This window comes from Hemiscyllium ocellatum, chromosome 19 (assembly GCF_020745735.1).
Source record: "Hemiscyllium ocellatum isolate sHemOce1 chromosome 19, sHemOce1.pat.X.cur, whole genome shotgun sequence".
Lineage (NCBI taxonomy): Eukaryota > Metazoa > Chordata > Chondrichthyes > Orectolobiformes > Hemiscylliidae > Hemiscyllium > Hemiscyllium ocellatum.
In genome coordinates, this window is record NC_083419.1 from 54,112,244 (window position 1) to 54,136,785 (window position 24,542).

The 24,542-nt window shown below is 38.5% G+C and overlaps 1 protein-coding gene across 1 annotated transcript in view; it reads right to left on the reverse strand.

The window, feature by feature from the left end:
* LOC132824983 (actin nucleation-promoting factor WASL-like) overlaps positions 1-24,542 on the reverse strand; it is a 78,295-nt gene that overhangs the window by 52,314 nt on the left and 1,439 nt on the right. The window lies entirely within an intron of this gene.

Consider the following 24,542-nt stretch of genomic DNA (forward strand, 5'->3'; position numbering starts at 1 on the left):
GTAACGAGGGAGAGAATAGGGCCCCTCAAAGATCAGCAAGGCGGCCTTTGTGTGGAGCCGCAAAAAATGGGAGAGCTACTAAATGAATATTTTGCATCAATATTTACTGTGGAAAAGGATATGGAAGATATAGATTGTAGGGAAACAGATGGTGACATCTTACAAAATGTCCAGATTACAGAGGGGGAAGTGCTGGATGTCTTGAAACAGTTAAAAGTGGATAAATCCCCAGGACCTGATCAGGTGTACCCGAGAACTCTGTGGGAAGCTAGAGAACTGATTGCTGGGTCTCTTGCTGAGATATTTGTATCATCGATAGTCACAGGTGAGGTGCCAGAAGACTGGAGGTTGGCAAATGTGGTGCCACTGTTTAAGAAGGGTGGTAAAGACAAGCCAGGGAACTATACACTGGTGAGCCTGAACTCGGTGGTGGGCAAGTTGTTGGAGGGAATCCTGAGGGACAGGATATACATGTATTTGGAAAGGCAAGGACTGATTTGGGATAGACAACATGGCTTTGTGTGTGGGAAATCATGTCTCACAAACTCGATTGAGTTTTTTGAAGTAACAAAGAAGATTGATGAGGGCAGAGCAGTAGATGTGATCTATATGGACTTCAGTTGGGCGTTCGACAAGGTTCCCCATGGGAGACTGATTAGCAAGGCTAGATCTCATGGGGAACTAGCCATTTGGACTGGCTCAAAGGTAGAAGACAGAGGGTGGTGGAGGAGGGCTGTTTTTCAGACTGGAGGTCCAGGACCAGTGGAGTGGCACAAGGATCGGTGCTGGGCCCTCTACATTGTGTCATTTACATAAATGATTTGCATGCGAGCATAAGAGGTACAGTTAGTAAGTTTGCAGATGACACCAAAATTGGAGGTGTAGTGGACAACGAAGAGGGTTACCTCCGATTACAACAGGATCGTGACCAGATGGGTCAATGGGCAGAGAAGTGGCAGAGTTTAATTCAGATAAATGCGGGGTGCTGCATTTTGGGAAAGCAAATCTTAGCAGGACTTAATGGTCAGGTCCTAGGGAGCGTTGCTGAACAAAGAAACCTTGGAGTGCAGGTTCATAGCTCCTTGAAAGTGGAGTTGCAGGTAGATAGGATAGTGAAGAAGGCGTTTAGTATGCTTTCCTTTATTGGTCAGAGTATTCAGTACAGGAGTTGGGAGGTCATGTTGTGGCTGTACAGGACATTGGTTAGGTCACTGTTGGAATATTGCGTGCAATTCTGGTCTCCTTCCTATAGGAAAGATGTTGTGAAACTTGAAAGGGTTCTGAAGAGATTTACAAGGATTAGAGGATCTGAGCTACAGGGAGAGGCTGAACAGGCTGGGGCCGTTTTCCCTGGAGCGTTGGAGGCTGAGGGGTGACCTTACAGAGGTTTACAAAATTATGAGGGGCATGGATAGGATAAATAGGCAAAGTCTTTTCCCTGGGGTCGGGGAGTCCAGAACTAGAGGGCATAGGTTTAGGGTGCGAGGGGGAAGATATAAAAGAGACCTAAGGGGCAACGTTTTCACGCAGAGGGTGGTACGTGTATGGAATGAGCTGCCAGAAGATGTGGTGGAGGCTGGTACAATTGCAACATTTAAGAGGCATTTGGATGGGTATATGAATAGGAAGGGTTTGGAGGGATATGGGCCGGGTGCTGGCAGGTGGAACTAGATTGGGTTGGAATATCTGGTCAGCATGGACGGGTTGGAGCGAAGGGCCTGTTTCCATGCTGTACATCTCTATGACTCTATTTATAGAAACAATGTGACAAAGTGCCTTAAACCTATCCAGAGAGTAATGTATGAAACTTCAAATATTTTCTACTTTATCTTTTGCAATTTTGGATATTTGTGCTGGATTCTTCGGATAAAAAAACCCAACCCGCAATTGGCAGACAAGACGTCAGGCCAGTGAAGGAATGGGAAATGTATACTACACATATCTGATTTGTGTGCATTGGCTCATCGCCCAGATTCAAACACAAATGCTGAGAAAGAATTAATGCCAGACAGACTTCTGCACTGTTGCTTCTGCCCAAATCACCACGAGAAAACCATAACATATACTAAAACTTCCACAAAATGCTTTGCAAGATTTTTTAAGAAACATTTGGTAACCTAAGCAAGCAGTACAAACATAAATTTAGCCTCATTAAAATCAATTTAACATGCAATCATATCAACCTCCCTAAATTTTATGTGCATAGCAACTAGTCTCAACAGTTTTTAAGAAAGCCATTCTGGATTATTCCATGATCTCAAGTATTGTTAATATCAAACCGGGTACTAATACAAGCCACTAAAATCTTTCAAAAGATTAACCTAAGTAGGAGTCATCACTTGTCGTGTTGATAAAAAATTCAGAATACAATTGAAAAAGATTTTTAAAAAAACAGATCATCATGTAACCTAACTTTAACCACAGAAAACGTTGGAGAAATTCAGCAGGTTTTGCAGCATCTGTGGACTGAGAAACAGTTAGTGTTTGAGTTTTGTAGTAGTCAAATTGGACTTGAAACATTAAACTTGGTTTCTTTCTCCACAGATATTGCCAGACAAGCTAAATTTCTCCAGCATTTGTTTCAGATGTCCAACATCGGTAGTATTTTGCTTTTATGTACATATTTCAACATTTGCTGAAACAATGCAATTGCTAAAAAACTTCTGAGAAGTAGAGAAAACAAAACTTTGACCCGAAATAGAACCTTCAAGTCACGGTTTGCAAACGAACTTTCCTTCAGTAATTCCCAAACAAAACAATTTCTTAAAGAATGGTCACTGCCGTTACTTAAGCAAATATAATGACCAAAGCACATCGGAACATCCAACAAACAACACAGTTGTGGGAGCTCTTGCTGCTCCAAGAATATCAGGATGCAAAGAACGCGTCAGAAGAGGTCATTTTCAGAATGTGCAAAAGCATCTCGTATGCTCAACCTCAGGAAGAAAAGAACCTCAAATTATCACCTCAGTGGAGAAAATGGGCAATAATTTTATACTTGTGATTTGCATTGGGGCTTGAATCTACAAATTTTGACTCAGGAGTTCTAATCAATTCTACTAATCTGACACCTCAAATTGGAATTCCTGACATCACAGACTTTGTTTTAAAAGCAGCCCACTCTGCCAATATGTTCACCTCTGAGGATGAGGTGCAGGTTAGAGATAGGCTCGACTCCAGGTGGACGGATGGTAAGGCTGGCAGCTAGCATATTAGTGACAGTCAGATTGCCCCAGTCCGAGTTGTTTGGCTAATGGCCCAGTATCAGTCTGTTATTACAGTTTGAAGGTTTTTTTGAATTGTTTAATTGTCAGCTTTATGAAGTGATGTGGAGGTGTCAGTGGACAAAGTCAGAAGCTTCTCATATCTTACTCTATTTTTTTAAACACAATTTAAAAAAAAAGAGGATTTAAGCTTTCAGTGATAAAATGGCTAATAGATATGTTTGAGGTTACTATCATAAGTTATAACATGATACATATTACACCCAAAAAGATTTTCAAAGCCTACTTGCTTATTTTTTTCAGTTTTAGAAGATTTTAAAGTATTGACAATTATTATATCATGGCTCATTGTTTCTCTGCATTAGATGATTTCTCAGTGGAATACAGCAATCTTGCCTGATGTAAACTTGATGCCTGCATGGAACTTTTATACTTGCATAATTTAAGCAGTTAGTGCAATTTCAAAGGTGTCCTATGCCAACTCAACAGAACCAGTTCCTAGCTTAACACAGTGTGGCTGACAATCATTAAGACTTACCAATAACTTTGATGGACAGCTTGGTGGCCACTGGTATCCTATAAAAAGACATTTAGCACTTATTTGTATTTCAATTTTCCACACACAACACCCGAGTGGGGAGTGGTTTTAGATTCACAGAGTAGTGTTTAGTAAATGGGCCAAATCAAAGACTTAAATACGTCAGTACAAGTTATCACTGAACATTTTGAAGAGAAAATGAGTAGGAATCAGTAACTTTGTGCACCTAGAAAAATGTCTGCCCTCACTGTTTTATAGTTTACTGTTCATTTAATTGTTTTGCTCTACTATGCCAAGAATACAAACTCATTTCTTTTTTGAGATGAATCATCATATCGGGACACTTGCACATTGTAGTGGTTGGATTCAATGCTGTTCTGGATCTGCTGCCTTGCCTTTTACTAACATTCAGCACCATTAAGAAGGAAAATGTTCATTATATATTGCTGATAGCATGTACAGGATCTGAAAGTGATGTCAGCACTTGAGTTCTGTGGTTTGGACTAAATCACCAAGGTTACCAGATGGAAAAAGGATGCCTGATACAAAATTCTTAGCCCATGGCTGCACAAGGAAATCTGGTAGAGTAGTCTGATGTAATCATATTAGTTTTTACAAGGCATTAATAATGATGGAAATTTAGCCACTTGCCTTTTAAAATTACTTTTGGTGTTTGGAAGCTGATTCAACACTTTTCCTCTGAATAAATCTCTAATTTCTAGACGGTAAATGTTAATTTAGCAAGATTTAAAGATTTAACCTGTATCTGAACTACAATATCTTACTTCCCTATCCCTTAAAAGCTTTATCCAATGAAAATATGAGTTTTCAGATTGTCAACTGCTCAAACTTTAATGTTGTTAAAAGAAGTGTTTTCCAGATATCCATTAGCCAGATTTTAAATTTCTTTTTACAGACTCAGCATCTAAGTGACACCATGTGACTGAAAAATGAAAACAATCTTGATTCTGCTAAGTAAAAGAAGGCTTAAATTGAGTCACTAAGTGCAAGTGGCTTAAAATTATTTCCAGTCAGAAGCCTGATTGAACACAAATGATGTTGGTAATCTACAAGGTTGGTGGGAGGTGAGAGAGAGGAATAGAAGAGTGGCAAAGTACTTCTGAGTGGACCAACTAATGTACATGAACAAAACATTCCAACAACAGCACCAAATACTTGTACTTCAGAACTAGCCACACATCCAGCAAACCTGTACAGTACAGCTAAAATACAACATCTACCTGACAATATGATAATGATAGAAATGTAGGAACAGGATAGTAGTGATCTGAGCAAATGAAGCTTTCATATAAAACACAAGCTTTCTATCCTGGCATTTCTTTGATGAAAGACGTATTACTTACCAGCACAGGCTTAACTCAGGATTCGAAACTTGCTGCCTGCCATATTTATCTGAGATTTGGTTATGTTGTTATCTGAAGAAATACACCCATGTTTCTGGGATGATATTTTTCTGTACATTTCTTACTGGATTTATACTCATCACATTTTTCTTGTAAGCACTGAACGTATTAGTGGACTGTTCAACCAGTTGAATTATCATAGTTATGCAGATGCCCTTATCTACCCATCCACTGTAGCAGCAATATGGGACAGAGAGAAGGATTGAGCACTCAGCTCCTTCTTTTTGTCAACCCTTATGCCTATGGTATCAGCCTTATTCAGTATCCTCATAGTCAATGTCATCTGGAGATCTTGACACCATTATGGCAGCCTGGTATACATTTGGCAGTCAATCACATTATGTGCACCATCCACTGGCTGAGCACAAAGTATTATTGGCATAGATTGTCAAACCGTGGTAAATTATCAGTCCTTTCAGATTGAAATGCCACTTAGGAGAAACAGGAAAATAAGGCAACAAAATGCAAGGAAGGAACAGGAAAAGTGAAAATTCAAATCCATGTCATCAAATGGCTTCATCCTGGATCAAATTCTAGAGTGTGAGACGGTGGCAGAACTACAAAGGAGGGTTTCTCAATGGTCATGAGGGGCCATTGTTATAAATGAATTGCAGTTGTAGCTTTTGCTTGCTCCAGTGCCAAGTTTGAAGTGCCATGAACACCAACTAGCCACGAAACGACAAGACCAGCTATGCTTAGTAGCCACACATGCAGAAGACAAGCAACGTGAGTTCGACTGGGGCAACACTATTATAGGACAAGCCAAACAGAGAACAGCCAGGGAATTCCTAGAGGCATGGCACTCATCCACAGATTCAATCAATAAGCACATCGACCTGGACCCAATATACCGACCACTGCAACGGAAAGCTGGAACTGACAACCGGAAGCGGCAGAGACAAACCACTATAAGTGCCAGAGGAAACATCACAGAAGCGCTTCACAGGAGGCTCCCAAGCACTGAGGATGTCACCTAGATAGGAGACGAAACGTCTGCAACACAAATTCCCAGCTTGGCGAACAGAACCACAACAACGAGCACCCGAGCCACAAATCTTCTCACAAACTTTGAACTTCTCCAGTATTCTAGATCATCTATCTTAATGTCATTTTCCTCTGTATCCCTCATATCCCTTGATGGCATTAGTATCAAGAAATCTACTGATCTCCATTTTAATCATTTGACTGAACCTCCACAAGCCTCAAGAGTAGAAAAAAACCAAAGATTCACCACTCCAGTTTTAAATCCTTAGGAGACTGATTTGCCTGTTTCCAGATCCCATAGCCACAGGAAGCATCCTTTCTACATCTCCCTTCTCTAGCACTTTGAATTTTGTAAGTTTAAATGGGATCTATTCATTTGTTTTACCCTAGACCTCTCAATCTTTCACAAAACTATCTTTCCATTCTAGGAATTAACTTGGTGAACCTCAACTGTACTCTATCTTTGGATAGCATATTATTCTTTAGGCAAGGAACTAACAATGCACACACAGGAACAGAGGAACAGGAGTAGGCCATTCAGCCCCTCAAGTCTGCCATTCAACAAGATCATGTTGATCTGTGGCCAATATCCTTCAATAGCTTTGCTGAACAAAACTACATCCCAGATTTAAAATTAATAACTGATCCTGCATCCATTGCTATTTGTGGAAGAGAGGGTCCAAACATCTATTACCCATAATGTGTAGAAGTGTTTCCTAACATCTCTTCTGAATGGTTTGGCCCAAGGTTTTAGATCATGCCCCTCGTTCTAGAGTCTCCAAGCAGTGGAAACAGTTTATCTTTATCTACCCTGAATTGTCTTGATAGATCCTGTTCAAAAAAGCAGTACAAGTCAAATACAGCCATTAACTGCCCTATCTGTGTACTCTCAATAAGACAAGTCATCAGAAAGGTCTCACTGATGGTGTCATCAAGTGGCATTTGCAGAGCAAGGATTTGCTCACTGACATTCAGTTTAGATTTCATTACAGCCATTCAGCTCCTGACCTCATCACAGTCTTAAACCAAGACAAGAGCTGAACTCCAGGGAATATGGCATATGGAGTCAGAGAACACAGAACAGTCTAGCAGAGGAACAGGCTCTTCAGTCCTTGATGTTGTGCTGAACATGATGCCAAATTAAACTAATTCCTTCTGCCTGTCCTTGGTCCATATCCCTCCATTCCTTGCATATTCATATGCTTATCTAAAAGTCCCTTAAATGCCTCTATTGAACTGTCTCCAACACTACCCTGGCAGCACTTCCAGACTCCTACCATTCTGTGTTACAAAACACTTGCCCCTCACAGCTCCTTTAAACTTTCGCCCTAGTATTATACATTTCAACTCTGGGAAAAAGATTCTGACCATCAACCTATCTATGCATCTCAATTTTATCAGCTATCCTCTTAGCCTCCACCGCTCCAGAGAAAACAACCTGAGCTTTTCCCCTCGCCTCTCCTTATAGCTCATACCCTCTAATCCAGGCAGCATCCTGGCAAATCTCCTCTGCTCTCTCTCTCCAAAGCCTGCACATCCTTCCTGCAATGTAGTGACCAGAACTGAACCCAAACTCTAAGTGAGGCCTAACCAAAAAGCTGCACCATGACAGCCTGACACATGAACTAATTCCACAATCAATGAAGGCAAGCATGCTATATCTTTTCTTTGCTACGCACTTCCAGGGAGCTATGGACTTGAACCCAAAAATCCTTCAGTACATCAATGCCATTTAGGTTCTGCCATTAACTGTATACTTTTCCTTAACATTTGATCTCCCAAAGTGCTGTACCTCACACTTACCTGGATTAAACTCCATGTGCCATTTCTCTACGTAGGTCTACAATCGATTTATATCTCACTTGTATCCTTTGACAACCTTCGACACTATCCACAATTCCACCAATCTTTGTATTGTCTACAAATCAATAGGAGTCAATAGGAAGTAGAAGGAAAACTCTTTGCTGGTTAGACACAATCATTCCTAGCACAAAGGAAAATGGTTGTTGGAACTCAATTATTTCATACTTTGAGACACAAACTAGCACACGATAACTTTGGCTCAAATAAATGAAGCGGCCCAGTAAAAGCCTTTTGATTAGGAGTGAACAAGCAGAACAATTTACCAACAGTCAAGACTAGATGTTCCAAAGATAACAGAAAACAAAGTGAAAGCTCTGTATTTGGATGATCGTAGCATACATAAAACAAACTAATTGATCGCCCACATTGAATGAAATAACTAAATATGATTTGACATCTGTTATGAAGATGCGACAACATGGCGACAAGGATGGAATCATGAATACTAAGGGGTGGTCTGACTTTCAAGAAGAATAGGAAGCTAGATAAAAATGTAGGGGCAGCACAGTTATTCAAGGATGGCATTAGTGCAACTGTTAAAAATTACCTTGTTTAAAGAGATCAGGATGTGGATTTAGTTTGGGAAGAGATGAGGAACAACAGGAAAAATAAGTTACCTATAGGGTGGCCTACAGACTTAAAAAGCAACCACAATATAGGGAAAAGTATGTAAGAAATAATATTGTGTTTGTGATAAAGGGTCAGCAACAATCTTGTGCGTTATTCATGTATATATTAACCAGAAAAATCAGATTGGCAATGGCAGCCTGACTGAAGAATTTATATAATGTTTTCACCGTTGTTGCTGTAAGAAACTCATTCTGAAAACAGACAGAATGTCATACTGGACTTGATACTGTGTTATATGACAGGACAATATTAATGACCTGACAGTAAAGACACCTCCAGATAACATTGATCATAATATGATCAAAGATTTCTTAAAGTTAAAAGGGATCACAGTGTATCGAAGATTAGTAGGCATTAAAAGCAATTACGTAGGCGTTAATGTTGAGATAACTGAAGTGAACTAGGTTAATTAGCTATGGGAATAGATCAGTAACTAGAGATGCAGTTACTGACATTTAAAGATATTTCAAAATACTCAAATATATTCTTACTTTCTGAGCAGTGGACGCACAATCCACGGTTATCAAAACTGTTACACAAAACATCAAAATTAAAGAAAAAACAAAATTGTGCAAACATGAGTGACGGATCATATGATTGGTCAAAATATTAAAAAGGGAGAATAATGACAGGGTTAAACATGGGAAATAAATAACGGGTAGTAGTATAAGGGAAACCTAGCTTGTAACCTGTTAACTAAACTTTTTTCCCTTTTTAGATTATGTTTCCTTTAGAAGTGAGAATAGAGAGTTAACAGAAAAGAAGGAAGTGACAAATGACATGAACAAATATTTTGCTTCCATTTTCAGTACAGAAGGTACAAAACATTTCCAGAATAGTGGTAGAAGGCAGAGATGAATGTGATAAAACTACAATCACCAGGGAAGCAACTCTGAGCAGACTGAGGGAGCTGCGGGTTGGCAAGCCCCCAGGTCTTGATGGACTTCATCCTAGGCTCTTTTAAGAGGTTCAATGAGCTAATAAATGCATTAGTGTTAATTTACCAAAGTTTCTGAGATTCTCAAAAGGTTCCAGCAGCCTGGAAAGTAGCATCTATAACCTCTTTATCTAACAACAGAAGAGAAGCAGAAATCAATAAATTATAGGCCAATTAACCTGATGTCTGTCATAAGTATCTTGTTAGAATTGATCATTATGGAGGTTAAGCCAGAAAATGAAGTTGTTCACTTTGGCAGGAAAATTAAAAAGCAGATATTAATACTAATATTATTCCAAGGTGCAGAGGTTCCAAGTGTTCTTGTCTCAACTCAAGATGTTAGTATGCAGGTGCGGCACGAAAACAAGGTAGCAAATGGAATACTGGACATCAAGTTTCAGTCATACAGGGTCAAAGCCAAGACAGGACAAGTCTATATGCGTATTATGTGTAGTTCTGGCCTATTTAAAAGGACCGTGTAACTGCATTCAGATACTGATACTTGGGATGATTCCTGAAGAAGGGCTTATGCCTGAAAACGTCAATTCTCCTGCTCCTCGGATGCTGCCTGGCCTGCTGCGTTTTTCCAGCACCACATTTTTCAGCTCTGGTCTCCAGCATCTGCAGTCCTCACTTTCTCCTGATACTTGGGATGAGTCCATTTTCTTTAGGAACAAAGGTTAGACATACTGGGTTTGTTTTCACTGGAGTACAAAGAGTGCATGGTGATTTGAATGAAGTACATAAAATCCTGAACAATCTTGACAAGGTGAGCTTGCTTGCAAATGATTTTCCTACTGTAAGTCAGTCCAGAATTTGGGGGCACTGATTATAAGTTAGGAATTGTCCTTTTAGGACTAATAAGGATTCTATTTTTCCTCTGAGGTTGAGGCACTTTCGAACTATGCCTCGGAAGAAGGTGGAAGCAGGATCTTTTAATATTTATAAAGTGGAAGCAGATTGATTCATGTCAGGCAAGGCAATCCAGATTATCCAGATAGTGAAATTCAAACATTTCAGCTAGTTTTGAGGGGCACATCTCTCCTAATGTACATGTTTATATTTCAGTTAAAATAATTCTTGCATTTTTTTTGAAATTCACATGTGGGACATGGGCATCACTAGCTGGCCAGCATTTATTGTTTGTCCCTAGCTGCTTAAGATGGTGGTGAACTGCCCCTTCTTGAAATATAGGTGTGCTATATGTTAACCTACAATGCCATTAAAAGGACGGAATTCCAGAATTTTGATCCAGTGACAGTGAAGGAACAACAATATATTTCCAAGTCCGGATTGTTATTAGCTTGGAGGGGAACTTGCAGACGCTGGTATTCCCAGGTACCTTCTGCCCTTGTCCATCTAGAGGTGGTCGTGGGCTTGGAAGGTGTTATCAGAAGATCTTAGGTGAATGTCTGCAGTGCACCTTGTAGATAGTACACACTGCTGCTACTGAGCATCAGCAAAGGCAGTAGGGGTTTGTGGGTGCGATGCCGTTGAAGCAGACTGCTTTGCCCTGGATAATGTCAGGTTTCTACAGCATTATTGGTGCTGCACTAATCCAGGTAAATGAGGAATATTCTATCACAGTCATGACTTGTGCCTTGTAGATGGTGGACAGGCTTTGCTAAGTTGGGTGGTGGGTTGTTCACTGCAGCTTTCCTATCCTCTGACCCCTGCTCCTGTGTCTATTGTGCTTATGTGACAAGTCCAGTTGATTTTTCTGATCAATGGTAAGCCCCCAGGATATTGATAATGGGGTATTCAGTGCTGGTACCACTTAAAGTATCCGGAAGATAAGTTATTTTGTTTGATGAAAATAAGTGCTTAATGGAGTTGAAAATAAAGGGATCGCGAATACCCATCATATGTCAGCACTCATGATTTGGAAGCTCATTCATGCACATATAAATGTGCACATACTTGCAACCAGCATACAGTTGGAGATGAGGGTGCAGAGGTAGTATCCCAACCTGCAAGCCAAATAGGTCCAGTTTCAAGCTCCCCCTGATCCTGAAGTGTGTCACAGCATGTCTGAACAATTGATTAAAATAACTACAAGCCGCAGCTGACTGACACCATAGGGTAATCTGCATATGCACAGGCTGCACTGGATATACTTGCTGGGAAACATTAACTCTTTCTCTACAAATGTTGCACAGCTTGAGCATCTGCAGCATTTTGTTTACATTTCAGATTTTCAACATTTGCAGATTTTTGCTTTTGAACTAATATGCTTAAGTTGTGTGATATGACCAGTGTTTATTAATTATGGTGGACAGTCAATACTGTAGTTATTCAAAATAAGGAGATCTTGGTAGAAGGTGATATCAAAGCTTCTATTTGAATCCAAGCGTGTAAATTGTTTAAATTAACAAGCAATCTCAAAGCAGTATAACTCTCACTATGATAATACATAAAATATTGCTGACATTTCAAGCTTTTGTAGTGTCCATGGATTTTCAATTATCTGGCTTGGTGAGAAAATTTAGCTTTAATTTAATTTAGAATATGTTATCAATATGATTATATTAACATTGCATTTATCTTATAAGGATATTCACTTCAAGATTCAAATCATTCAGAATTATTGGTGGAGCTCCTGAGGAATCGTCATCAAGCCCTTATCTATGCATACCTGCATTGGTGTGGCTTAAATACAATACAGTCATATCCTCAAGCAAATGTCTTCATTTAATGACCTAGATTTTCTTGGATTTCAAATTAATGTGGGATTACACACCATGGATTGATGACCATGGTAAAAAGAATGCTTATAAATGAAAATCTGAGGCACTTTGTTTCAAGGTTCCAAGCTGTGGTTTGAATATGTGCAGCATATGACAGGAAATCTAGGAGGCAGATGGTTTAGGGAGGTTACAAGTTGTTCAGTCTCAAAAGTGCTGAGGTTACATATATACAAAGTGTGTCACAACGCCCTACTGAATGCAAGTTCTAGCTCAACTGACAAATGTTTTTCCATTTTACTACATCATTGCTTTATCTACTTTTGTCAATATATCTCAAGTGCAACTCGCATCTCAAAAGCTGTCCAGAAACTTGACTAAGTTAAAAATCACACAACACGAGGTTATAGTTCAACAGGTTTGGAAGCACTAGCTTTCGGAGCGCTGCTCCTTCATTAGGTGGCAGAAACTTGACTCCCTCTGAGAATGTTTCAGCAATCACTCCAAATCAAAGCTTTAGTTATATTCAAATCAATGAATACTTCCTTCCTTCTACTAATGCAACTTATTCTTTTGTAACCCAGTCAGACATACACAACACGGAAAGAGACCCTTTAGTCCAACACGTCCATGCTGATCAGATATCCTATACAAATCTAGTCCCATTTGCCAGCATTGGCCCATATCACTCTAGACCCTTCCTATTCATATACCCATCCAGATGCCTTTTAAATGTTGTAACCTTACCAGACTCCACCACTTCCTCTGGCAGCTCATTCCATATGCGCACCACCTTCTACATTAAAAAAAAAGTTGCCATTTAAATCGTTCCCCTCTCACCTTAAGCTTATGCCCTCTAGTTTTGGGATCCTCCATCCCGGGGAAAGACCTTGCCTATTTACCTTTCCATGCTCCTCATGATTTTACAAATCTCTAAGGCAATCCCTCAGTCTCTGACTCTCCAGGGAAAAAGCCCCAGCCTATTTAACCTCTCCCTATAGTTCAAATCCTCCAACACCTGCAACATCCTCGTAAATCTTTTCTGAAGCATTTCAAGTTTCACAACATCTTCTCAATAGGAGGGGAACCAGAACTGCATGCAATACTCCAAAAGTGGCTGAACCAATGCCTTATACAACTACATGACCTCCCAACTCCTATACTCAATGCTCTGACTAATAATGGCATGCACACCAACTGTCTTCTTCACTATCGTATCTACCTGCAACTCCACTTTCAAGAAATTATGACCCTGCACTCCTAGGTTTCTTCATTCCACGACACCCCTCAGGACCTTACCATTAAGTGTATAAGTCCTACCTGATTTGCATTTCCAAAATGCAGCATATCAAATGTATCTAAATAAAACTCTGCCACTCCTTAGTCCTCTTGCCCATCTGATCAAGATTCTGTTGTATTCTGAGATAACCTTCTTCATTGTCGATTACACCTCCAATTTTAGTGCCATCTTCAAACTTACTAACTATATCTCCTGTGTTCACATCCAAATCATTTATATAAATGGCAAAAAACAGTGGAGCAGCACTGATCCTTGTGGCACACTGCTGGCCACAGGCCTCGAGTCTGAAAAGTAACTGTCCACACCATTCTGCGTCTTCTACCTTCGAGCTAGTTCTGTATCCAAATAGCTAGTTATCCCTGTATGATCAGAGGCCAATCATCACTGAAATTGGCCACTCATGAGGAAATCCTCAAGTCTGATTAATCTAATCACCTTCAGCTACTTTCCTTCTGTCTAATGCCAAGAGTGATTCTAATGGATCATAAACCAACCTACAGCACAATCTAGATTTTGGTTGATTGGTGTCTGGCATTGCACAAGTGCAAGATAAATGATCACTTGAAAAGATAAATGATCATTTCAAAAGACAAATCCAACGACCTCCCCATGACCTGTACCAGCACAACAATCAAGTCTTCCCACTGCGTGTCTCTCTAAATTTCTGTTATCACTGTATTCCAATCACGGATACATTGCTGAAGGGAGGGTTGGTGGTTGGGGAAACAAAGAGAGAGAAAGTAAAATGTTGTAATTGAAAATGATCAATTTTTAAAAATAAATTTAAGTTAATCCCTATTTAAGTATTGTATCAGTAAAATAAATAGTTATTCCAATTATTAAGTGTTCATATAGAATTACCCAAACACAACAAAGCCAAAATGATAAAATACGCCAGGCATAATGAAGTAAAGTACCGTTCTGATAGGTATTCCAAGGTTCAGGGCTCATGTTCCACTCCAGGACACCAACACAAAAAATGAAAGCGCAGTGCAATACGCAGTGTATAGGAGTGCTGAGGTGTCAGACATGCCTTCTTTTTGATGAAACATTTAACAGTGGGCCCTCCCCTCTCTCAGGTGAATGTAAAATATCCCATAGACCTATTTTGAAATGGAGAAGAATAATCCCTGGTTCCCTGGCCAACATTTATCCTTCACTCAACATTACAAAAGAAAAATCCTGGTCATGATCAAATTGCTATTTGTTGGGAATTTTCTGCACACAAATTGGCTGCCAGGTTTTCTACATTAAAAAGTGATGATTATTTTCAAAATGTTTCACTGTCTGTGAAACATTTTTGGAATATTTGGTGGTCAAGGAAGATACACAAGTACAATTCTTATGCTTCACAGAGAGATTTTTCCTATTTTTAGTATTGCTTCCGAAGGACAATAATCCATTGTTCAGTCAATATAGTTAAAACAAAAGAAAATTTAAATGTAGTCAGGATTTTTCATAAAACCACTAGCTTAGATGAGTACAACCTGTGCTTTGGTTTTGGATGACAGTTAGGTTTATCAGAATCCATATCTAATTACTTTTTATTGAACATAAGCATTCCTAAATATTAATATAGGTACTTCCATTTAAATAAATGAAGACTTGGAGCGCGATGAGTTGTTAAAGCTATTGTCATCTGAAAACTTTTAGCACTAGCAGCGAGTTTCCCCTAACAGAATAGTGGCATAAAGATCAATGTTCAACTTCCTTTTCATAACCACAAGATATAACATTTCTCAACATGCAAGAACACAATTATGCCATACTACACTATAAAATGCACAAAGTACATCAAATGGTTTCAAGATTATATATCAGTGGTCAGAAAAAGGAACCGAAAACACCACATTTTGTGTCAATCGCTAACCACAGCAAAAATACTTGTCAGACATGAAAAGCAGTACCTTTAAAACAGTGTGTGTGTGCCTGGATTATTAAATGCTGTTAATTCAATTTACACCGTAAACTCATTTATGCTACCTGATAATTTAGAGTTTTATTTTCTAACAAATCAACATATTGCCTGTAGAAAAGTCCACAATAAAACATGTTGAATGTGCGGATATGACTTCCTATACAATCAAAAAGTAGCCAATCACGAAGGTTCTACAAAAAAAACTCTTCATAGGCAATGAAAGAGCAAGGAACTGTATTTCTGGAAGGGGAAAAAAGCAAAGTTATTCCCTTTCTAACCACGTTTCCTGAATAATAAGTTAACACAAACATTATCTTGGAATGCATATAATTTAACAAGTATATAATAAGCCATCTCCTAGAGTGTTTCTTTTGCAAACCAGATTTTTTTTAAAAAAACAGTAAGCATTTCAACTTCAAAACCTGTATTACTACAACATTTGGCTAATAACTGAAACCATAAATATAGGCAATAGTTCCCAACCTTTAGGAGTGGCTGCAATAAGAACAGGATAGTCAAGAACAAGGTCCTGTGCTACAATCTCATGGAATCAGGTGATGCATCCCAAAAGCTTTCTTTCAAAGGAACTGAACTAATTTAAATTGTAAATTCAAAGAAAATAGATACACAAATACTGCCTTGCATAGAACATTAGTGGTCACTATGTACCTGAAACTGCTCGTGATCCACTTTCACTTCTAGAAATCAACAGAGATTCAAATAACACAGCCTGCAGTGGTTAGTTGAGTTTACCGTCATTCCTACAGCCACTACCTGCTCCTTTAGTTTGTCTACAGAGATTCCCTCATTAAGTTCTCCAATTTTTACTTTCAATGTGCAAGACAGGATAAACAAATTCTTGTCAAACCACTGTTCTGCTGACTTTAAAATATCAGGTAAGGTTTTGCAGCACAAACTGCTTGTTACATTTAAACACAGACCTGAGATGTCACACTAGAATAGAAGGCAGGATCGTGCAGTCTGGTGCCTCATGTGGTTCTTCAGTATCTCATTTGCAATTTCAGTTTTCTGGTTTAATCAGATTAATATGAAAATTCTCTTCAGAAAACTTACATCAAGAAAAGTAGAGTTTTTTATTTTAAATAAAAAAAATTAAACATTATGCTGCATTTTAATTTCAAATGACTAAAGCAAAACATTGTGTTTTAAGCAAACATCCAGGTGTATAATTATACTATAGTTATTCTTTAAGCCTTTGCTCCAAGAAACAGGCTTTACAGTTGCAACCATGCTTGTTTCTAATTTACCTAGGAGAGCAAATCCTCCTGATGCATTGTTAGAGGAAAGAAGAATTACAAGAATCAACAGGCAAAAAAATTGAGTTGGTTCTACTTAGCTTAAATTATAATGTTTTCAATGCGGTTTATATTTTTTGCTCTCGATGCATTCACAATAAATACATGCATTGAATTTATGCAAATTCTGCATTCTACCAGACACTGGAACGTGCCAAATATTTGGTTAAGAAATTCCAAACCATTTTGCAACAGCGAGTAGTTTAATCTTCAGCATTTTGTTTCAAAAGAGACTCTGAAGTAAAAAAATCTATTGGTGACCCCTGCACTAAATTCTGCTTTATTTAAACAGCCATTTCAGAGCATCATCCTCTATAAGAGGATCTGTGACTTGCACAAATAGTGAAAGTACACTTAATTCCTTAATTAAATCAGATTGAAGAACAAATACTGAGCAGTGCAGAACCTGAACCAGAAGTGGAATGTTTAAATTTAGTGTCAAATCACAAAAATATTGAAATAGCAGGAAAGAACTTTGGGATTGAGAAAACACTAAAGAAGTGTGTAAAATGCATCATTTTGTAGAGATATTTTGAAACATTTTTTGAATAATAATTAAATCTGAAGTTATAAAATTCAATGGCTGGAGATAATTGCCAGTGCCAGAGCATTTGGATGTATTTACGACTTGCCACATTGTTAGAATGTACTTCAATGTTTCACTTTATGAAGTTCAAAGAATTTGAACTGAATTTTTAATCACTGAAGTCAGCAACTTCACATGTTTCACTGTCATGACAGGTCTTCTTCCTAGTTTCCACATTTAATGGTTTATGAGCAGTCAAGGTGATGACAATTGTTATTTTTTCTGCAAAATCTGGGCCACTAATCTAGATCATTCTAAAACTCCCTGACACTTGACAATACTCAAATTCACTCCACTGTGTGACCGATGGGTTAAGGCAGCAACATTTTAAGAGCAGTTAGGGATGGACAATAAATGCTGGCCTAACCAGCAAAGCTTACATTGTGTACATTAATTTTTAAAACGTTCAGCAACATCTACACATCTGTCTAAGCATTATTCCCAGTGCTTACTTTGGCCAGGTATTTTTGTGTCAGAACCAAAAGAGCAATTTCTATCTCCAAGCCACTCCATTCAAAACATCAGTTCAACTAAAAACCAAGTGATATCTTGGTTGAACTCTTACCTTATATATCTTATTTCTCCCCTAATGTTTCCTCTCCTACAGCCAATTTATTTTTCCATTGTTAAATTTTACTCCTAATGCTCAATGTTCATTAGGTTGTTGTCGCTTCATGGATTAGGGAAAAAATGCTATTAAAAGCTTTATGGAAGTTTGTATCATCGAAATTCCAAACATTCATTAGGGATTATCAGTTTCTGAAGTAAAACAAGGTAGATCAGTCATAGTCTGCTTCTGAAACCAAGTTAGGCTGCTCCACTCCTTTCATTTATGACTGAATGATTAATCATTCAACAGACATTTCAGCTTTTTACAAAACAAAAATCACCCTCACTGAAAGTAAACATCATATTTTGACTATTATCTCCAATCTAGTATTTGCATATTTTGCTTGCAACCCCACTTAACACTCTTGGTTTACAGCACCAAACTCTAGGGATTTATTAATTATGAGATTGTAATTAAGCTTAAAAGTACATACAGTCCTTACATTTATTTGTTGAATGTGGCTAACAGTCCTTCAGTGTTTTAGCTACCTTGTCATCGATTCAATCCCATTTCCATCCTACATGAATCTCAAATCCTGTTCAGTCACCCATTTTTGTTACACTAGTTTAATATTTTACTCCTGTGCACCTTCAAAACTTTGTTTATTCTCCCCAATGACTGCCTTCACTCACCTCCAAAGTGAATTTAACAGTCCAGAATCATTTTGCATTGTTACTGTCTCATGTTCAAAAGCTATCAAAAATATTTCTTTATAGAATTATGACAACAAAATGCAAAGTCAGAGTATTTCCAGGTGTATAACTTTCAGTGAATATTAGAAAACAAATTCAGAGCTTAAGACGTAAAAGTCTCCACTGTATAAATGGAAAGTAAAATGATAAATTGTTTTTGTGTACTTATACCTATTTGAATTTAGGAATGCACCCAAAACAATGCATTGGTGAAACATGTAAACTGTAACTACACATCTACAATAGAAATTACAGAAAATCTATTGCAGCCATTTAGTTTTAAAACTCAACTTCTCAGTTGAATTTTGGCAAAATCAAATATTAAAACAAAAAGTAAACAAACTTTTAGAAAATCATTAATTTCTTCAATAAAAAAATGACTTGACATGCTTCAATGATGTAATATCACAACTAAGTGTACAAGCTGTAAAATAATAATTTAACGCTGCAATTAAATTGTCACAGATGATTTCTCAATTGGGAGATGCCGCACTGAGAAACAAAAATTAGCTAAGTAGTTTTAATATCTTACTGTAAATTTCTCTCTATAAATAGAACTGGTAAATGAGGAAAGATAAATTCCACTTAGGACATTTTGCAACACCAAAATTATATTCAAATGATTTTTGCCCACTAAGTATATATTTCATACAGATGACAGAATAGCAGACATAATGTTAAAATGGGCTGCACCGCTCAAATCACTGACGGCGGATTCAGTTTTTCTGTGACTGAATATTGACATAAAATCTGAGAAGGATGTTGCACAGTTTGCTAATAGAGCTTTCAAGGGGTGTGAAGGAAAGCATGCAAAACAGAATTGCAGCAATAAGAAAGCAGCAAAACAAAAAGTGAAATCACTTAAGCAAATACACTTAAGACAGCTGATCAAAAGACAGACATATCAATGCAAGATAAATGGCTGAATGCAAACGGGGTTCAGTAGAAAATCTTATTTGGTTGCTGATTGTTTCCCTGGTTCAGGCAAGTCCAAAAAAAAAGCAAGTCAATTATGAAGACAATAAAAGTCACTTTAACAAGATAGAATGATTGACATTTATACCATGGGACCTTTGAATACAATTTAAGTTGTAATGCTACAGTACGATGTGATAAAATTCACATTTAGAAAATGTACATTAAGAAAACAATTATATTTGATCTAAAAGCCAAACTAGATATTGAAAAATACATAGTTTCAGGATTCAATTTCAAATTAACCAAAACTTCAATTTTGAGACTTCTGATCTGAGGAAACGTATAATATTCTCAGCATACAATTGCTTATAATATCTAAGTCCAATAAAACAGTTCACATCTATCTTGAACATGTCATGTTTACATTAGGTAAAGTAACTATGATAAAGTAGATTTTGTGACTGTTAGCTACCTGAAAAGTTTTATTTTCCATACATAGCAAAACCTATTTTGACATAGTGACACAGCTAAAAGTATAGTCTCTCTTCCAGCCCCACTGACCTTCAAATTTGCCCAATCCTCTGCAACCTTTCAAATGCCAACTTTAATAAAAGCGCACACACTGAAAACAAGCAAAATCAAACTGAAATCAAGAGACAGCAGCAACTTTTATTGGCATAATTAATGTAATAATACACCTAAGGTACTTCACGGGAGCATCATGAAACAAAAACATAGACTATACCAAGAGGTACAGAGGTGTAAGGAATGTTACATCCTCAGGCCAAAGCAGCTGGTGCATCTATTAAAATTAGGTATGTGTACAAAGCCAAAACTGGAGGGACACAGAGGTCTTGGACAGCCGGAATTGGGGGAAGAGAGGGTGAGGGAGAGGTGTTCAGAAGTAATGAGTTGGGCCATTGCTTAACTTGGAGCCAATTCCAGTCAGCATGTGCAGAGATGTCCTGTGAAAGACCCTGCTGTGCCTGCAAACACAAAGCAGAATTTTAGATGACACAAAGTTTATGGAGGGTACAATATGACAGACTGATCAGAAGTGCATTCATACCGTTAAATGAGCACTCCATCAGGTAAGCATAGGCAGGAGTTGAGATTAAAGTGGTGCTGGAAAAGCACAGCAGGTCTGAGGAGCAGGAAAATCGATGTTTCGGGCAAAAGCCCTTCATCAGGACTCTTGATGAAGGGCCTTTGCCCGAAGTGTCGATTTTCCTGCTCCTCGGATGCTGCCTGACCTGCTGCGCTTTTCCAGTACCACTCTAATCTGGACTCTGATTTCTAGCATCTGCAGTCCTCACTTTTGCCTGAGCCAGGATTGGAGTCAGGTGATGTTATGAAAACAAGGTTTTAGTAATATAGGTCAGAAACTCATTTAGTGTGTCTAATATGACAACAAGCCTGCTGACAGTCTGGTTCAGCTGCTGTTGGTACAGATGAATGGAGTCTGGTAAGGCAAACTTCAGAGCCAAAGACAATCTGTCGTGGGAACTCAAGACAATTCTTTCCACCTGTCCGAAAATCCTTTGAAAGAATTCAAGCAGTCTGACAACTTAATGACAGTGGAAGGGGTTGAGAGAGATGGTGCTAAGGTACAGCTTGGAGTCATCAGCAGCATAGATGTGGAACTTGGCATCATACTTTTGAATGGGGTTACAAAGGGGCAGCTCATAGATGAGATTTGGAGGAATGGTAGGTTGCACAAGCACATTAAAAATGAGAATGTGGGTGTGGGAAGAAAAGGCACTGGATCCTGCAATGAAAAACAGAAACTGGCAAGTGTAGTCCTATTCAGCTGAATAAAGCTGGACTGGCACAGGTAGAATATAGTACAGTTAGCTGTGACACACATTGAAAAAAGACAAAGTATGAGAGCCTACTTTAGTCAGTCTCAGTTTCTTATCAAAGTCACAAAAAGCATTTAAGTATTTTCCTTCCAACTCCCCTTCTCCTCAACGTGGCTAATTAAAGGTTCTCTTTCTCATCCACACTCGAAGATGTTCAGGGGAAGAAAAAGAAATGAAAAACAAAATTAGCAAAAGTCTCCGTCAACACATGGCAAGCATTATGAATGAACTGTATTCCTTCTACCAAAGGTGGTGAAAATCTAGGCACCCATTACAGCAGAGAGTATGCCTGAAAGTTCCCCTCAAGTGACTTCTTTTAATTTCATTTCACTGCCCACCAGCATGTAATTACTCCCTAATCTCCAAATGTGTTTAGGCTAATTGTTAAACTTCTTTATGACATCCCTATATGTAATACAAAAGGAAAGCTATTGACATTTTAAACAAGTAATGGGTGGCATATTACAAAAATTACGTTGTTGAAGGTGAAGGGGACAAAGACTTTAGAGGGGAATTTGAAGTCAGAGTTGAAGATTTTAAATTAACATATTAGCAATGTGGAGGATGCAAGTTATAAGACAGCAGGCTACATGAAGATACTTCAAAGCAGCTAGGTTTTGGAAAAGTTGAGCTACAGGGTTGTGATAATTCAGCAGGTTAGGAAGCACCAGAACCAATTAATGTTTTGAGTGTGAACCCTTAAAGAGAGAGAGAGAGATTTAGGGAGAGAATCCCAGAGCACGATCATTAGTTCAACCATTTTCAGCTGCAATGAATTTCTCTTATTGTAAAATTAGGAGTGAACCTTTCTAATGTTTCAAGCATTTGGCTCCATTCGCAATCTTTTTGGAAACCCATACCTAGCCCACAGCAAAATACGTACTTGGTTTCAGCTGACAGTGGCAGTAGTATTTACACTACATAAGCAGTTCAATAATGACCATACCAAACAACAAAAAGATTTTTAAAACCCAATGATTTTAATGGCATCATCATTCTTGGGTGCTCAGTAACAAGATGGGGATCAGCACTTCACTGGAACAGTTATATTGACACTGGCAGCAAAAGCAAGGCCTGGTTGGACCTTCAAAGTATATTTACAGGTTCAAGTTAGCAATGTCTTGAAACATTCATCAACCCAGGATAGCTACATTAATAAGCACATCCAAGGTCAACAGCATTCACTGTTTTGATTGGACCCTTTGGTACAGTATTCACTGTCCAAGTATAAGTATTCCTAAGTACTGTGAATGTCATGTTCACAATCAGCAATTGCAAATATTACTTCAATATAAAATCACAAGAAACAGGAACAGGGGTATGCAGTTTGGCACCTCTGTTTTATCATGACTCATCCGACTGTGGCCTCAAGTTCACTTGCCTGGCTGTGCTTTACTATCCTTGGCATATTTTAGATCAACCACCACATCCCTGCAAAGTATAAACCAGAAAATAAGCAATCCTGAGGAACCAGCATCACTTCCAAGTTCTCTTCCTCATCACATATCATCCTGACTTGGATACAGATCACTATTCTTTCACTGCTGATGGGTCAAATTCAGAAATTTCCTGCCCTAACACTATCGTGGGAATATCACAACAAAGTTTAAGAGGACTGCCCAGCACCAACTTCTCAAAGTGTAGACGTTTGATAGATGCAGCTTTATCAATGTTGCCAACATCCTACAATTACAAATATATGCAGGCTTAAATATTAAACTGTTTTGTTCTTCAAATGCAGATGAACTTGCTATACATTAATAACATTTCATGTTTTTGTTTACTGAGATGCTTCCTAACATATAAATTACTGAATTGCCTTCCACTGAACAGAACACTCTCCAGCCATGAATTGAAAATATCTTATCTTAGCAATCTTCAGGTTCTCTAATACCACACTTCTTATCTTGAGTTCACCAATGGCTATTCTTTTATTCCTCAGTTACTTCACCTCTACCTCTTTACCTTTAAAGGCATGTCATTTTAGCCCCGTTCTCAAACTTTACAATGCTGGCAGGAATGAAAAGTCTCTTCCACTATTTACTTTATTCAGTTTTACTGCCACCTTGTCACTAGTGTTTCACTCTTTTTCCAAGGGTCTTGGGATTAGGTGAGAAAGTGGATGTGATCAAGTATCATCCACATTCCAACTAAATGGAGCAAGTTCCAGATCTATACAGCTGACTCCTATTTCTTCTTACTCATGATAGTTTTCTTCTTTCATATTCTAGAAAGCCAGAATGTACTCAAGTCTACAAGGGAGGTAGAAACATACAAAGCAATCATGTAGCATTGAGGAATGAAGGAGCAGCACACCAAAAGCTTGTGATCACAAATAAACCTGTTAGACTATAACCTGATTTTTGTGTGATTTCTGACTTTGTCCACCATCCAACATCAGCATTTCCACATCTTAACTGCTGGAGTAGGTTAAGAATTACGAGGAGGCAAGGAGGTAAAGACATTGACAAACCAAGGAACTATTCGGGCAGATGAACACAGCTGAGCAAAACCCCCTTGAACCTTCACCAATGTCAAACAAGGTATATTCCAGGTAGGTAATGAACAAAATTCTAATGCTCTCCAGGAAATGGTCAAAATATGAGAGGGTACAGGAGGTTGTGGTCAATGAGCAGTCAAAGAGGTGATTGGAAAAATGGAAATGAAATACAGAGCGTGAGCTGAAACATGAGTGTCTTATGAATCGGTGAACTAGAGCTGAAAATGTGTTGCTGGAAAAGCGCAGCAGGTCAGGCAGCATCCAAGGAGCAGGAGAATCGACGTTTTGGGCATGAGCCCTTCTCCAGGATTCCTGAAGAAGGGCTCATGCCCGAAACATCAATTCTCCTGCTCCTTGGATGCTGCCTGACCTGCTGCACTTTTCCAGCAACACATTTTCAGTTCTGATCTCCAGCATCTGCAGTCCTCACTTTCTCCTTGGTGAACTAGAGGACGAAGTAAAGAGAAGACAAGATACATTCCGTGGGTATGTACAGTACGAGGGGGAATAGAGAAATTCAGTTCAAGTTCATTTCCTGATCATAAGCAAATTTTAA